Consider the following 17,518-nt stretch of genomic DNA (forward strand, 5'->3'; position numbering starts at 1 on the left):
AAGGGATGATTTCTTGGTCCTCAAGGGACCAGAGACAACATCTGGCCTGGCTACTGCTTCTCCTTGAATCTTCTCATGACACTCAAACATGATGAAAAACACATTTGGTCTTCTTGGCGACTGCCGCACTTTCTCCCTCAGTTGGGAAGATGGAAGACGCACAAGGCCACACACATGTGCATCACACACACACACACACACACACAATACATGAGTGTGTGTGCACAGAGTCTCCGCTGAGATCTTGGGTGGGAGGAAGTTTGTGATATAGCTTACGAGTCTGACTAACCTGAGTTCAAATCCTAGGCTTGCCATATTTGGACTGAATGAATTTGGTGATATCTCTTTCCTTTTTGGCAACTCAGTGTCCTCACCTGTGAACTGCAAATAATATTGCCTACCTCACATGATCTTTTGGGAGTTAAAAATGGAAATAATTTCAACAGAAGGTTTGACACATAGCAGGCACTAAATGTCAATCCCACCCGCCCTGGAAAAGAAAAATCTGATTTGTGTGAGTTAGGGTTTCATCTATGAATCTGGAGGCTCAGTGGGAAGAGTTGTTAGGGGAAGGATGACGAGTGAACAGATTGATCCACTCATTCACTAACTTGTTTCTTTCTTTAAAAAATCAACTAAGATATGACTTACATACCATGAACTATGTCTACTTAAAGCGGGTGATTTGATGAGTTTTGACAGACGTATGTAGCCACGAAACCACTGCCATGATCAGGATATAGAACATTTCTATCATCCCAAAGACTCTTTGGGGTCTTTTGCAGTCCATCCTTCCCTCCAATCTCATCCCCAGGCAACCACTGATCTGCTTTCTGTTACTGAAAATTAGTTTCTGTGTCTCAAACTTTATATGTATAACATCATATATATTCTTTTCACTCAACTTGCTCATTTGGAGATACAACCGAGTTGCTAGATGCATCAGTAATTCATTCATATCACTATATCTTTTATTTATCACCAATATAACTTATTAGTGTAGTTACACATTATTCAAATACTTATTTGCTCATTTTTTACAAATTTTCCCATTAACATAGTCATTCATTTCACAAACCTACTAGTTCCCTTTTACCCCTGGGAGTTCATTTCAAAATCCCCAGTAGATGCCTGAATCAATGCATCATACAAAACCCTATATATGCTATGTTTTTCTAATGCACCCTTGTCTATGACAAAGTTTAATTTATAAATCGGGAATACTACAAGATGATCAATGGTAACCAGTGATAAAATAGAAAAATTATAATTTACCACAGTAAAATTTCTAGCATTACTACTCTTGCACTTTGGGGTCATCATTACCTGAGACAGCTCCTAGATGACTAACAAGTGGGTGGTGTATACAGCATGTATACAGCAGACAAAGGGATGATGGCTGTCCCAGGCATGATGGAGGGGGAAGCATATGGTCTCATAACTATACTCAGAACAGTGTACAATGTAAAATTATTAATTATCTATTTTTGGAATTTTTCATTTAATATTTTAGTACTATAGTGGACTGTGGGTAACCAAAACCATAAAAAGCTAAACCACAGGTAGAAGAGGGACTATTGTATTTACTGTGCTTCTATTATGGTCTAGGTATGGTTTTGATATAGTATTAGATCACATATTGTATGTGTGTGTTTATATTATACTGAGGATAAAGCAGTAAATAAAGAAGTACTGACACTGACGGATATTGCTTCTTCCATAGATAAATTAATAAATACAATGAATGACATGAAAGAGACAAGGCAAGTTTGGAGGACAAATGTCTTTGGAGGTAGGTGATACTTTACATAAAGTGGCTAAAGCAGGTGTACTGGGGCCAGGGCTGCAGATATCCAGAGATTAGTATACAGAAAAAGAAAGTTCAAAGACCTTCATGTAGGTGGGTTCTGAGGTTCTAGATGTGGACTTGTATTAAAGATCCTGTCCTTGTGTACGGAGAATCTTGACCGTAGGTGGGTGTCAAGGCAGCATATCGGGAAGATATCTGGACTGAAGATACAAGTTGGGGAGTCCTTAGCATTCAGAGCATATATGTATATGCTGTAGATAGAGGAGTTCATGTCTAGGGCTGAGCCCTGAGTCTCTCCAATATTTGGAGGCAAAAAAATGGAGAGCAATTGGTCAAAGGAGCTTGGAAAGATTGCCCAGAGGTAGGAGGGGAGCCAAGAAATAACAAAGTCTGAAATATAAAGTAGATTTTAGAAGAGAGAAGGTGGCGTCTGTGTCACATGGCTGCTACTGCTGGATGGATGGGAAGAGGGGTTACAAACTGACCAGTGGGCCTGGCGGTGGGGGGTGTTTGGGGTTACAGAAATGTAGTAATGGAAGAGAGGCCCAGGAGAGGAGGGCAAGTGGAGAGATAATCACAGACTTTTGAAACATTCAACTGCAGAGAAAGTGGGGTAATGGGACAGAGATGTGGAGGGGAAGGAGTGGGATATTTTTTAAGGTGAAGAATAGCGCACATTTATCTATACTAATAGGATTCACTCAGCACTTACTGTTGGCTTTCTCTTTTCAGGTACTGTGCTACCTACTCCCTTCTTTCTCGTCAGTTTCATGGGTTTTATTTCTCCTTTCTCTTCCATGTACTTATTTTCTACAGAGGGAGGAGGATATCTGAGTGATCTGGAGCACCAGAGAGGAGACTGGGGAGAGGAAGGGGTAATATTTTATCAGGTTGGAATGGTTTTCTCCTCCTTTACCCCAGAAAGGGTCAGCCAGCACAGGGGACAGAGCAGACTCAGGTCCTCCCAGGCCCCAGTTTGGACTGGGCAGGAGTATGCTGAGAGGGAGAGGGGACCAGAGGAAGGGGATAACTGGGCTGGGAATGTGGTGAGCCTAGCATCTGCTCTGAGGTCACTTTCCTGGCCTGTGGAGCTCTGGCCTACTCCTCCTCAGCCTGGCGTCTGGTGGCTTCACAAGCCTTAGGGACTGGGAGGGCTTAGGGCAGACATCCAGGAGGTGCTTCCTTGCCTTTTGACAGGCTCCCACTCAGACCCTGCTGCACTTTTTTTTTCAGCTTTGAAGACTTGCTTGGGTGGCTGGGTGTAGAGCTTAGCAGATGTAGGCATGAATCTGATTCCATGACATATTCAAGGTAAGACTGGGGTAGAGAGTTGGTCCTGCTTTGCTTGGGCATTTCCGGGGTTTAGCACTGGATATCATATGTCCTGGGAATCTCCCCAGTCCCAGATGCACTAGGTTGGTGGGTTGCCCTAGAAGTAAGCCGTGGTTGTCCTTGAGAGAAAACTCGGGGACTATGAGAGCATGGGTAGCCATCTCTCTTTCCCCACAAGCCACAAGGCCTTGGCAAGTAATGTAACAGGATTCTTTGATTGGTGCACTCCACAAGAAAGCTCCCGTCTTCCTTAGTTTTTGTAACGATTATGCACAAAACATGTAAAACTGTCTAATTGATGATAACTACTGAACAGAATAATGTCCAACTCCATAATAGGGGCCTGAGGACTCAGCAAATACTTATTGATTGATTAAATATGTTGAATGATTCTAGTAAGAATATACACTAAATCTATATTGTCCAGGGAAGAGAGAGAGGGAGAGATTGATCCTGTTTAGTGGGAATTTAGAGAAGGTAATGCTTGGGTTGCTTGTTACTGTGTGGGTAGGGGTTTTACAGTTAAGCAAAGGGGAGGGGGAGGTGTGCTTGGCAGAGGAAGTAGCCTGTGCAAAGGCACAGAGCTCTAAGAACTAAGAATTACATTATTTACTTTCTACCCCAAGCACAAGCTGGTTTTAGACACAGCTCAACAACTCAGTTAACAAAGAAGCCAGTCTCACAGGAATTGCTTTTCCATCGTAAGTGCACGCTGCCCCTTGCACAGTTTATTTTTCAATTGCAAGTCTGGCTCTGTCTCTAGTGCACAGCAACTGCCGGACCAATATGTGTCGCTCATCTGCTCTGCCGAGCTGCTGTGTTGTGTGCTTTACATGTATCATCTCATATACCTTCATTGTTACCATCTTGTCATGGTTTATGTCAGTGACTCCCCCTCAAACCTCATGCCTTTGCATTATGCACTTGTGATTGGTTCATTGTCTAGCACTTGGATTGGTGGTGTGAGTGCTACGCCCGCCTAGGGGTGGAGCCAGGATGTGATGTAATGGCGGGAAGAAGGCGTGTCCCTCTTTCTCTTGCAGGTTTCCACCTTACTGTTTGGGCCCACCATGAACTGTGGCCCCGCCATGCCATGCTGCCTTGGAGCCAACTGAGTATGGACTGAAGCCTCCAAGAACTGTAAGAAATAAACCTTTCCTTACCTCATTTTAGCTGTCAGGGATTTTGTCTCAATGACGAGTAAAAAGTAACTAAGACACATCTCATTTTAGTACTGAGAAAATTGAGGTGTGAAATCATTGAGCTGATGGAGTGCAGTCCAAGAGCTCACCAGGGAAAAAGCTGACATTCAAAACCAGGAAGCCTGCTGCAGATTCAGCTCTTAACCACTCCCTCGCATATTCCCTTAGTTCTTGGCAAATGGTACTTTGGCTGGAGTTCTAAGAGCAGGAGGACATTGTTTGAGCTCTAGGATCTCTGCTTCTTCCCTGGTGGGGTGGTAATTCAGTCAATTCAACTCAGGCAACTAGTTGTGACCCTGCTGCTGCACCAGGTGAAGCCTCTTGCCGCTGAGGTCAGGCGCGGAGTTGCAGTGTGATTCCCAGCAAGCTCCCCCTCTTGGTTTTTCCTCCTCTGGTGCTGTTGGGAGAATTCAATGAGATAATTCAAATAAGACACTTGTTTCAGTGCCCAGCACACAGCAAGCACCAATTTGTGCAGCTGCTATTATGATTAACTTTACAGAGTCTTGTGCAGCACGGAGCTGGCCTGGAGTGAAACGTGACCCTTCCCTGGAGGACCTCAGAGAACAGTGGGAGAAGATGACCAAACAGTTGGGAAGAGCAGGCTGTGCTTGGTCCTAACTTTGGGGGTCACTGGCATGGGGGTTTTCTATAAGCCAGACAGCAGTAGGAACAAATTTGGTGGAAAGGGGGTGGAAGTGGTGGAAGACCAAGACCTGAAGCTCAATATAGACAGGGAAGGTGGCTCCCCAAATGGGGCAAATGGCCGCCTTGGCTACTATGGCCAGAGGAAGATGAGGAGGGAGGAGAGAACCTAGAGCATGAGGAAAGGATTTGCAGAGGAAGACACGGGCAACCACCGGTGCTGCTAGAAGGCCAAGTGTATCAAGACTGACAAGTTGCCTCTGAATTTGGCAGTGTGACTGTCACTGCTGGTGGAGCCTCTTCCTGGAGTGTGGGGTTGCAAGTTTGAAGTGGGCTGAAGAATTAGAGGGAGGGAAGCAGGGAGAATGCAGGCGTTTCTGAGGAATTTAGCTGAAGCGGAATGAAGGCATTTTCCTTTTTGTTTTACCATGAAAGAAAATGGAATACTGAAGCATGCAATGGGAGGGGTCCTGCAGAGAGGGACAAATGGGGACTCAAGAGAGAAAGAGGAGAGAGCTGATGGAAATATAACTGGTGAGGAAACTGCTTAGGCTGGGGGTGGCCACACCTGGCAGCATTACTATCATCTCCATGAAGGAAGAGAGTGAGGCCACAGGGAGGGGAGTGGAGCAGACAAGGTGTCCCATGGGAAGGGCTCCATTTGTTTAAGAAGAGCCAGACAAAACCAAATCAGGAGGAAAGGGGAGGAAATTTGGAAGGGCAGGGCTGAGGACAGGAAAGGAAAGAGAGAAAGAGATTGTAGAAAGAGGGAAAGAGATCTGGCTAGAGCTGAAGACGGAGACTGCCATGTAAGTGGCCTGCAGACCCAGAAGTCAGCTGCCCATCTGGGTGAAGTTGGCTGTTGGGGACCAGAACAGAGGCTGAGGTGTGGGTAAGGGCACCCAGGCTGCGGGTCAGCTAGGAGAAGGTGAGGGAGGCAGGGACAGCAGGAAGAAGAGAATAAGTAATGGTGACAGTGGTGGCCACAGGATCTGGGCTCCAGAAGAGGTGCCTGTGTGGGTGCAATGGAGAAAGATGTGTTTGAGAACAACTGGGCACAGTGTGGAGGGTGTGAACCATAAAGACTGGAGAAGGCAGCGTTCTTGATGATGGGAGGTAGTGTAGTTTCTGTGACCCAACTTATGATGGCTGGATTGGTGAGGAAGAGGGCATTGGCTATGAGGACAGCCAAGACAGAGGGCCCCGGGCATTGGTTGGGGTGTCCGTGGGGGCTGTGGAACTGGCCTGGAGCAATAACAAGAGGCAGGATGGAGAAGGAATCCTCAGGAAGAGAGGAATGACCAAGAGGCTGCAGGCAGTAATGTAAGAGTCCTCAAAGAGCCTGGGCCACAAGGGAGCCTAGTGAGTTCGGAAGAGGGAGGGGCAGCGTAGGCCACAGGGAACAAGAGCACACAACCTCCCCCTTCTTTCTTCCTTGAGGTGTGAAATGTCCTCTGCAGGAGGTTCCACTCCTAGGAAGTTGGCTGAGTCTCTCTGGGCGGAGGGATCATGCATGTGAGGGAGGGTGCTGCTGATGGAGCTGAGGTTCTGCAGGGGCCACAGGGTTGGAGAGGAGAGAGGGGAGCTGGGCAGAGTGTGGTAATGTTTCTGGAATGATGATGGGGGTGGGCACTTTGTTGGGATCCTGTCTGTATTCACATGAACCTAGCAACAGTCAGCGGAGGCCTGCAAATGGGATTTGAAGCACTGAGGTGGGTAGTACAGTGGGGCTGGGGACCTTCTGCCACCCTCTGGGTGGGGAGTCTGACTCCCTGGAGCTGGACACCCTAGGACTGGCTTCAGCAGGCTCTGGGAGGGGCCACCCCCTTCCCATCCCATGACCCCTGGGTCAGGGACCTTCTCCTTGGTAACTGGGAGTTTGTGGCTGGCCCAGTCTGCTGCTTGGAGGGGAGGAGGCCCCTGCATTGAGCGGCTCTTTCACACCCCAAGGAAAAACAAGCCCATCTGCACCATCCCCGAGGTGTGAGGTGGAGGCTTGGCAAACGGGCTCTGGGGCGGAGCCGTGGCTTCCCGCTGAAACACAGTGGGAAGGCTGAGGCTGGCCTGGGATCCTGTCCCCTCCCTGGGTGGAGCCTCTGCAGGGCCCCTGAGAGCAGTGCAGGCTGGGAACAGCTCGGAAGCACCTGGAGGGGCCAGAAGCCCAGAGGACTCTTTTGCTGCCCCAGGCTGATGGAGAATGAGCAGTGTAGCCAGTCAGGTGACCTGCGTCAGCTGCACTCTCCAAGACTCCTGTGTGCCTGCTGCTGTCCACAACTCCCCACTTTAGGCCTCAGTTTCCTGAGCCTTACTGCTGGCTTCAGTGGCCTAGGATGCTCTTTCTGGCTGGCAAGGGACTGTAGGCCCTCCCAGCACAGCTAGGCCGAAGAAGAGCCAGGCACAGGGCCTGCCTGAGCTCGGAGCTCTGGGCACCCAAGCCAGCTTGAGTTCCATTCCTGAATATCAATGAGCAGGCCTAGGAATGTCTGCCCCACAGCTGGCTGCGGGCTGGCTTGGAGGGGAGAGAAGGGGAAAGGAGGGGAGGAGAGGGAAGGAGGGGGAGGGAGGAAATAGTCAGCTGGCCCTCGGGGACCCACTTTGTAGGTGACAGTAGGCTGAGCTTGTAGACACAGACAAATGGGGAGGAGCAGAGCCCCAGGGGGTTGGGGAAGATAGCAGACCAAGGTGAGACAGACTTTCCTGAAATCACAGCCCTGCACTGCTCCCCTCTGTGCCCTCACATGTTTAGGTTCAAACCAACTCCAACATTACACATTTACACATCTGTGGTCCGTGACTTGCTCACCTCCCGATCTGGGAGGAGAAAGAGCGAGGATTCTCCACCCAGTGCTCTCTCGCTCTAAACCTGGACCTGTACACTGTGTTGCCCCAGGGGCTGGCAGGCTGCACCTGTGGATGGCTCAGAGGCTATGGAGCTGATAGTAGCTTTCACTCTGTAAAATCTGAGGCCTGTGCCCTGTTGGAGCTGGGTGCCAGGAATACATCTGTATGCAGGACAGGCAGGTTTTAGAAATCCAAGAGAAAGAATAACATCAGTGTGAACCCAGACTGCACCCCTGAAAAAGCTCATCTCAAGACTGATTCCCTGCTGTTCAGGAGAGATAAAGCCTGAGAGGCAGGACATCAGGAACCAGCTGGGTTCTGGGATTGACCAGGGACAGGGAAGATGCCAAAAGATTATTGGTAAGGTTTCTGCTGCACTGTGGGAGGCAGCACAATACCAAGGTCATCATGGCATCCAGTGGCAGGATAGATGTGTGAGGAGCCAGGGAGGAAGAAAGGCTCAGAGGTGGGCTTTGTAGGGGGAATGAGAATTTCACAAAGGGTATGTGGAAAAGCACCTTCTGGGCAGAAGGGACAGAGAACATTTGCAGAGATCTTACAGTGTGCTCTGGCACTGTTGGGGTGCCCACAGGTTTATGCGACTATGAGATGGGCCTTAGCCCAGGCACTGGTGCTCTGAATGCCAAGAGGAGGAGATGGGCACCTGAGGAGATAATTTTCTTACCAAAGGAATATTCCACTCTCTTCCCTGGCCTCAAAAACCCTTCCAGATGTATTTAATTATATCTGGTGAGCTTATCAGGGTTGCCAATGAAGACAGAGGGTGTGTCAGGGCTAATTAACTTGTACTCCAAGGGCAAGAGTGCTGTTAGACCACCAACTGCAAAGAGCAACCTCTAATATTGCCCTCAAGGCCAGGACCCTGGGTAGCTGGCAGGCCTAACTTGCTTGGGCACAACACAGAGCACACAGCCCTTCTCGCTCAGGGCAAGCTCAACCCCAGAGCCCAAAGCTGAGTGACCTTAACAAGTCCCTTCTCCTTCCTGTTTGTTGATTGCTCTGTAGGATCAGGGGTACTCTCCAGCACCCTCATTCTGATATCCCCGGGTGGTGACAGAGAAGGTAGCTGGAGAAATAGATTTAATTAGCATACTTGTCATTTCTGATCTTCTTGTCCCTCTGTGGAGTTCTTGGGATGGGGAGGCTGAGACCTGTGTGGACTGGTTGCCATGGTTTCACTACTAAGCTCATTCCTGGGGGAAAGTCATATACCATGAAGCTGGCATCTGAAGAAGGGCAGAGTTTAGGCCTGGGATGGGGTGTTGAGGTGAATTGGGACCTTGGTCCTTACTATTTAGGGAGATTAGATTTACCTTTTAGTTATGGGATCCATCCATTATCCCTCTATCTACCCATTCATCTTCTGAGTAGTTGCTGAACATAGACACATCGTCTACCTGCATGCTTAATAGTGGGTTAGAATGTTAGGCACAGATGTTAGAATAGTTTGAATGAGTCCCTCAAATTTCATGTGTGGGAAATTTAATCCCCAGATCCATATGTTAATGTTATTTGGAAGTGGGACATTGGAGAAGTGATTAATTCATTCACAGATTAATGGATTAACAGGCTACTAAGTGAGTGGCTTTGTTACCAAGCAAAGTCTCTCTGGCATGCCTCCTCTAGCTTGCTGTGTCATGCCTCATGCCTGTGAGCAACTTATAATACAGTAAGAGGGTCATTAGGTGGAACAGAGCCCAGGCTAGCCTTTTGGATGACCTCAGCCAAGTACCCTATATTTTGCAAAGCTCTATTTTTTATGAATTATCCATTCTATGATTTTTAGTTAAAGCAACATAAAACATTGTCCTTAGGGAGCTCCCTGCTTGTGGTGTGCCCGGGGAAGCCACTTCACCTTTGTGAGCCTCGGTTTCCTCGTCTATATGAGGGAGTTTAATGATCACCATCTGCAGTGCTTTTTGAGTTGCATGAGCAGATGGATGGGGAACCCCCAACCTGCCCATGGGAGTGGCCATTGGTATGGCTGATGGATGGTGGCATCATGCCTCAGCCCCTAGAACATAACACGGGAGCAGGATCAGTCAGTGAAGAAGAAGAAAGCGGGTTAGCAATGGTGGCCACGTTCCCTTTGTGTGACAGTGCCTCATCATCGCAGCATCCCTCATCTGCAAATCAGTAATAATAAATCCTACCTCGCAAGGTTGGGGTGAACATGAAAGGGATAAACAGAAGCGTCTTGGTGTGGCATGTTGGACACATGCTGAACATCTGTCCTCTGCCTTCCTTTCTCTGGGTGGGTGCTGGGTGCATCCCAACTGCCCAGGCTGGTGGAGGAGAATTAAGAGGCATCTATAGCAGGCCCAGGAGTCTCTGTCTTCATTCTTGAATCATCTGGAAAGTCCTATAGAGGGTGCTTGCGATTGATGATAGACAAAAGAGATGAGACCTTGGCTCTCAAGGAGCCCCTAAACTGGGGACGGTGGAGGGGTGCAAAATACTGGATATACTGAGCAGTTTCTTGTAGGTGTTGTGCAAAAAGCCATGGAAGCTGTGACAGGTCAGAAGGAGGTGCTTTTTGGGGAAGTCAAGGAGCCTCTTGAAGGAGGTGGCCTTTGAGTGGTGGGCTAAAGAAGGAAAAGGAGTCAATTGTTCAAAAATCAGGCAAAGAGAACACATGTAGCAGCTACAAAAACCCTGGGACTGCAGAGACTCTGGAGACCTGAGAAAGGAAAGGAAGCCGTGTTCTCAGAGGCTGTCGTGTGTAACGGGAAGGGTGAAGGACATTCAGTCGGAAAGTCAGGTGGAGGTCAGATCAGACAGACAGACTGGTTTATGTAGATGACAATGACTCCAATTTCCCACTGGTGGAGACTGAGGTCTCCTGAAGGGTAAACCACCTGCCCTGAGTCAAGTTGGCAAGGGACAGAGCCTCATCACCAAGCTGGCATCAAGCCTGGTGGAGAGACAAGGGACAAATCACTCTGGTCTCCCTGCTCCCGTGAGGGAGAGGACAGGATGACCAGCCTAGCAGAGAGAACATCGTGTCTGTGAGTGAGAGTCAGAAGAGGCAGCAGCCTAAACACACGGCAGACCCCGGCCAGCCCCGGCTGCCAGCACAACTGCTTGTGCAGCTGCCAAGGAGCCAGATGCCGCTTCTGGAAAAAATATCTTCCTGGCTTGGCACTCCCTGGCTGGCCTGCCTGCCATGCAAAGGGTGGAGGGGGCTGCCGAGTGTGGGCCGCCGCTCAGCACCCCAGAACAGTGCTGCTGTGCCTTTGAAGCCCAGGCAGGGAACAAGGAAGGGAGGGGGCAGGGAGGATGCTAGCAAAATATTTTCGCTAAAAATATTCTGGTCCAGGAGAAGATCTTTTTTCTTTCTTTTTTTTTTTCCCCTACTCTCGCTGGAAAACCAAAGTCTTATTAAAACAACACCAGAATATTTCATGTTGCTATCAATTAGGCAAAGGAGAAGGAATCCTGAATTTTCCTCCCTGCCAGTTTCACATAAAAGAAATATTCTCCCAGAGGCCAAAGGATGAAGGTTTTTAGTTTTTTTTCCCCCCTTTTTGCACAAAATTCCTGTGATGTGGATGGAAAGTTCTTCATGTCTGAGGGTTTCCTGAGAAGTTGGGGCTCTGGAGTTTGGGGCCAAGTTCTCCCCCTACACTGGGTGGGGCAGGGCAGGTGGCTGATCCCTCGAGAAGGGCCTCCGAGTCTGTCAGAGAGGGATGCAGTAGGCCTGCCTGCACGGAGGCCCAGCCAGCCCGATCTGTGCTCTCTGTAAGGCATCTGGCCAGCTGGACCACTCAACCCATGGCCAGCAGATCAGCAGATATAGACAGAGGATTTGGCCTGAACCTCTGGCTCCTCTCATCAAAGCTCCTCAGACAGTGTCAAGGCAAAGAGTCATTCTGAGGTGCCAGACCTGGCGAGGCCCCTCTGTAGTTTAAGCCTTTTGTAACTATCAGGGCAGCACCATTTCTGCATACCTACTGTGTGCCAGGCATTTTAATGCATACATCAATCTAATATCCCATTTAGGCCTCAAAATGGTCTCGAGTGAAGGACTGTATTACTTTCTACTCCCCACCCCCATACCAAGAAAATGGGGGCTTATTGTTGTACAGCTAGTAAGCTCCAGCGGTGAGGTTTAAACCCAAGTCCTAATCCCCAAGTCTACAGTCTGTGCCCTGTTACTACTTGCCTCGTACACGATTCGCTGACTCACTGTTGGATCTCCCACTATGCACTTGGTAAGTGAGGCTCTCCTGACTTTGGGTTTATACCAGCCCTCTACCTATAACCCCCACCCCCTCTACTCCAGTTTCTGAATTTTCCTTGTTAAACATTAATTCATTCCATCAGTTTATTCCTTCTTCCAATCATCTGTCCATCCATCCTACCATCTATCCCTTCTAGTCACCCATCTATCCAATTTCCATCCATCCATCCATCCATCCATCCATCTGTCCAATGATCTACCCATTTACTTGATTATTCACCATATAGCTATGTTCCACTTATCTCTGCACACATCTTTTGTATACCTACCCACTCATTCTTCTATCCCTCTGTCCTGTGTTTACTAAGTGCCAAGGACTGGAAATGTGGAATTGATGATCCTAAATTCCATTCGGAGTCGTCAAAGATTTGAGATAGAATATAATCTTGGAAACTATGTAACCCTACCTCCTTCTGATATCTCCCAGGTGAGGTAAAGTATCTGTATTTTACAGATGAGGAAACTACAGGACAGGGAAAGCACACTATTTGCTGAAGAGCTGAGTGTTGTAGAGAGATTGAAAGTCTTTAAGCCTGGGTCAGACCCAGTTCTAGTTCTATTTCTTTTACTTCCTAGCAGGGTGACTTTGTGCAGTTCACTGAAACTCTGAGGGAAGGAGGGGGCTGTGAGCTCACAGAGGGTCAAAGCCCTTGTAGGGGCTGTTGTGAAGGACTGGGATCTATTGTAAGACAGGAGCTGTAACAGGGTTTTGAGCAGAGGAGGCATGTGATCTTGTTGAAATTTTGCGAAGATCACTCTGAGTTTTTTTTTGTTTTTATTGGGAATAAAGCAGGGCAGACTATCTGTTAGGAAGTCATTGCAATAATTCAGATAAGAGATGTAGTATTTGGGAAGCATCAGTATACTAAGTGTGGGAGAAAGAAAGGAATCAAACAGGACTTCTTTGTTTTATCCCTGAACAGCAGGAAGGATAGAGTTACCATCACTTGACAGGGAAGCCTGCACATAGATCTGGTTTGAAGGTAAAATGGGGAGCTCACATTGGAACAAACTGAGGCTGAGATGCCTGTTAGCATCTAGTGGTATGCTGAGTGCACAGTTAAATATACTCTCAGATCAGCTGCAGGTTTGGGCTGGAGGTAAAAATCTGGAAGTCATAGGCATGAGTGGTGTTGAACCCTCAAGATTGTATAAAATCATATAGTGATTGTAGACAGCGAAGAAAAGAGGACACAAGACAGAGGATAGGGTCCCCCATCACTAAGAGGTGTTTCTGATGTACAGTGAGGCCTCAGGGTACAGGCATGACAAAAACATGGTCATTACCTTCAGAGCGTGTGTATTCTAAAGAGACAACAGATATGGAAGGGACCAACCAGTTCACGCCCAACATGCTTTGGGAAAAGCTCAGATCCTGGGCTGTGGTGTCCAAACCTGGAGCCTGGAAGCTCGTGTTATCTTTTCTCTGCTCTATCAGAAAGACCCTTGTTTTAGAGGTGAGGAAACTAAGGTTTAAATAGAGAAAACCACTGGACTCAAGCCTGAATCAGAAGACTGTGTACTTACCCTGAGGAAGAAAGAGATGAGCATGCGGATGATGCTGAGAAAGATTTGGAAATCTTCACATTAGGATTTGTGGTTCACACCCGAGAGAGCCTCTTGGCCAAGCCTGGTGGAGCTCACACCATGATCTCCAGAGGTCATCGCCAAGGTGGGTGAGTAGGGCAGGACAAGAAAGTACATCTCATGTAAGGGACAGCTATTCCTCAGCCCAGCCAGTTGTGGCCCTGTGGAAATGTGGGCCAGATCTGGTTTCTAAAGAGTAGCCGGAAATCTGGATTTTTATGTGAAATTTCCCACTTTTTAAAACAGTGTTGAGTCCAAACAAAACATGTGTGCATGTTGAGTTGACCTCATGGCCGGCCACTGGCTGCAGACTTTAAAGTCTTTCGGACTGGTGGTTGAACAGAAGGGCTTTAGGATTGCGCATGCTGGATTTGAATCTCCCATCCCTTCTGACTGGCTATGTGATCCTGAGCAGGGAACTTCATCTCCCTGTGCCTCAGTTCCTGGTCTGTTGACCATCCTGTGTCTCAGAGCTGTTTGATGATCATGAGAGATACTGTAGATAGTGCAACTAGCCCAGAGCCAGGCAGCCCTCAGCTGCTGGATGAGAAGGGTATGTGTGGGTGTGTGTGTGTGTGTGTGTGTGTGATGCACGCTACAGTTGGGAAGGGCAGGAAGGGAAGCGAAGGTTTGGGTGGGTAAGAGATTTACTGTCTTCACATTCCTGCTCTGGCTTTACTTGGTGGCTTCTGAAAGCAAGGGACCCACGTGTGGGATTCTTCATAGACCTGGACCCTCTGCCAGCCAGCCCCTCCCTAACCTCTTATCCAAGCATTTCTCACGGGTCCCTTATGGTGGCCCTGGTCAGACACGGCCTCGGGCCCTGAGCCTCCTCCCCAGCCTAGACTCCGTCTCTTGCTACCTCACCCTGCCGAGAAGAGCCCAGGGGATGCCTGGATTCCTGTGGGATGTTTTCTACATTTCAGGAAACCCACCGTGGTTTGGTTTCCGTGGCAAAGGGCTTGGCTGGGGCTCAGCTCAGTGGAAAGGCTGATGGCTGGGAGGGGCTGGAGTCAAGGAGACATTCACTGAGTGCCCACTGTGCACCAGGCCCCCGGGGATTCACAGATGCTTGCAACAGTCCCAAGCCATCCAAGAGTTTTATTATCTTGTTGTGGATGTAGACTTGGAACCTGAGAAGTTAAAAACAGATTGTAAAACCAAAGGCCTTGTCTCTCTAGCCAGGAGCCTACCTTCTTCCAACTCATCTTCATCCCATTAGGTACTAGATTTGCTTTTCTCTGACCTCTAAATCTACAGGACCTGCCCATGTCTTTGCATTTCATTGTCCAGGCCTTGAGGAGGGTCCCCATCTTCCTGCCATGGGTGGCAGTGGCTGCCACCTTCCTGACTGTGTCTGGCCAACCCTCCTGAGCGCTCCCCACGTGGCCCAAGTCCTCTCTTGTCATTTCCTCCTTCAACCCCCACTCCAGTGACCTCAAGCTCATGTCCAAACCCCACCTTTGGCTACCAGGCCTTTCAGGATCTGCTTCCTGAAGCTCATCTCAGCGGCATCTTTCCTCATCCTTCCCTTCTATCACTGTGTCTTAACCACTCTGGTCTTGCACTTTTTTTAAAAAAATTGAACTCAGGGCTGTACCAATCTTCAGCCTCAGTCCCTTTAAAAAATTTTTTCTTTTTTAAATTTTAAGGCAGGATCTTGCTAAATTATTATATTGCCCAGATTGACCTTGAACTTTGGATGCTCCTGCCTTAGCCTCCCTGAGTGCTGGGATTCCAGGCATGTTGCCACCATGTCAGACCATGTCTTGATGGTCACTGTTGGAGGAACTCTTTTGCTCAGTTTGGACTTTTGCACACACAGCTCTTTTCCTAGATTAGGAACCACCATCACATTCTCCAAGCATACTCCTCGTCATTCCTCAGGGCTCTGTGTACATGTCACTGCCAGCTGGGTTAGGGGGTTTTATTCTCTATTCCTAGTGCTTTCCTTCTGGGAATCCCAATGTTAATCCTAAAGCTAATGTTGATTTTAATGTCAACACTAATTTCAATACTAACAGGAATGACCCCTAATGTTAACAGCAGGCTCTTGTATTGTGCCCGCATGTGCCAGACACCATTTTGAACCTTCAGTACATACTGGTTCATTTTAGTCTCTTAATGCTCTCCAACATAGGAATTACTATTATCTATCCTTTGCAGGTGAAAAATTGGGAGAGGCTGGAGAGAAGTGTACAGTAAATGTCATGAGAGCAGTAAATGTTGAAGGTGGGAATTGTTATACTTCAAGTATGAGTCTGTGCTGCAAAAACTGTTTTCTGGTCTTTGACACCAGACCCTAAACTCCAGGAGGATAAGGCCCACTGTTGCTTTGTCTGTGGTAAGGGCTCTAGCACCCAGAACAGTGCATGATGCTTGATAAATGCCTGATAATTGAAAGAAGACATGTTCAATTGATTGGAAAATTCCAGACCTGCCTGGGAGCAGAGCTGTAGAATTCAAAAACCCCCCACATCTGTGGCAGTTGTTGTTTTATTATTGGTTGATTTGTTAAACTAATAATGCCAGCATGGGCAAAGATGTATGCTTGGTGATAAGCAATAATGAAGGGGGCACCTGACAACAACCTAGGTAGGAGACATGCCTAGCCACTTTACAAATGAGAAGACTAAGCCTCCAGAAAGAGGTATGGGTCCTCTATAGTGCACTCAGCCAGCAGGTGAAGGTGCATAGGTTTAAACTAAAAAATCTGGCTCTCTTTCTCTTGAGGACCGCAACACCTATCACCACACTCACAGAGAAATATCTGTTGAATTCACATTTCTTTTGCAATAAGAATATTTCATCTTTGAGATTTTGAAAACCTTGCTTCAGGTGTCCTTTTCTATTTCACCCACTTACTAGCATTTCTAGATTTTTTTAAGGCGCCAAGCTGATGGCGCTTCATGTGAGTCCATTAGATTTCCTGATGTGGTGTACGTTCACCTTCCTGTTGAGATTTTCTGGACTTTGTGCAGAGTGTGGGTGGGTTTGTAGATTGTCTTGGACCAGACTCTCCCTCCTCTCCTAACAGAGGGAAGCAGGATCACTTTTGGGAGGAGGAGCCCAGGGAGGGTCAAAAACAGCTAAGCAAAGCGTGTTAGTTCTTTGCACTTTGTGATTTATGATAGAGACTTTGCAGAGTATCAGACTACATCTCTCTTCCTTATGATCTGTCAGAAAATATACTCTATTTACTTTTTTTGCATCATAAGATATTAAGGAAGCTCTGACTAATGAGTATGAAAAATATGTCAAATCTCTGAAATTCCGACTGCCCCCAGCCAATTTTCACATTTGGGTCATTTTTTGTGATGTTTTTGAGTCTGTTTAAGTTTTATTTTCACAAGGTTTGGGTTGTTTTGCATATGCAGTTTTGTTTCTGATTTTCTTTTGCTTAATATTATGTGAGAAATAGCTTACATGTTTTCACTTTTATTGATACTTTGCACACCTTATTGTAAATCTTTATAATATATATTATTTTAAGTGAATATTTTGTTATCTACTTAATCATCCCAATATTGTTGAAGAGTTAAGGTGTTTTAACTTGTTTTTACTGGTAGATGTTTGCAGTTTGTAAACTATTATAAATAATTAAAATTTTATTTCTTTTTAAAAAAGAATTGCTAAAAAAAGATAGCTTTCCTAAAATAGATGCTAGACAATAAATAATTGGATCACAGTCTTGAATACTCTGAAAAGATTCCTATATATATTGTCAATTTCCAAAAGGTTTATAAATCACATACTTATATGTGAGCATTAAGAATTCCCACATGACTTCACCTTCACAAGCATGGGATATAACATATTTTTAAAACAAATGTGTTA

At 47.1% G+C, this 17,518-nt stretch overlaps 1 long non-coding RNA gene across 1 annotated transcript in view; it reads left to right on the forward strand.

The window, feature by feature from the left end:
• The first annotated feature begins 4,181 nt into the window (after nucleotides 1-4,181).
• LOC134471610 (uncharacterized) overlaps nucleotides 4,182-17,518 on the forward strand; it is a 133,779-nt gene continuing 120,442 nt past the window's right edge. The window contains exon 1 of the long non-coding RNA XR_010041097.1: nucleotides 4,182-4,282. This is a non-coding gene — a long non-coding RNA (uncharacterized LOC134471610). The remainder of the gene's footprint in view (nucleotides 4,283-17,518) is intronic.

Source organism: Cavia porcellus, unplaced genomic scaffold (assembly GCF_034190915.1).
Source record: "Cavia porcellus strain 051 isolate PalLab524CR breed Dunkin Hartley unplaced genomic scaffold, mCavPor4.1 scaffold_19, whole genome shotgun sequence".
Taxonomy (NCBI): Eukaryota; Metazoa; Chordata; class Mammalia; order Rodentia; family Caviidae; genus Cavia; species Cavia porcellus.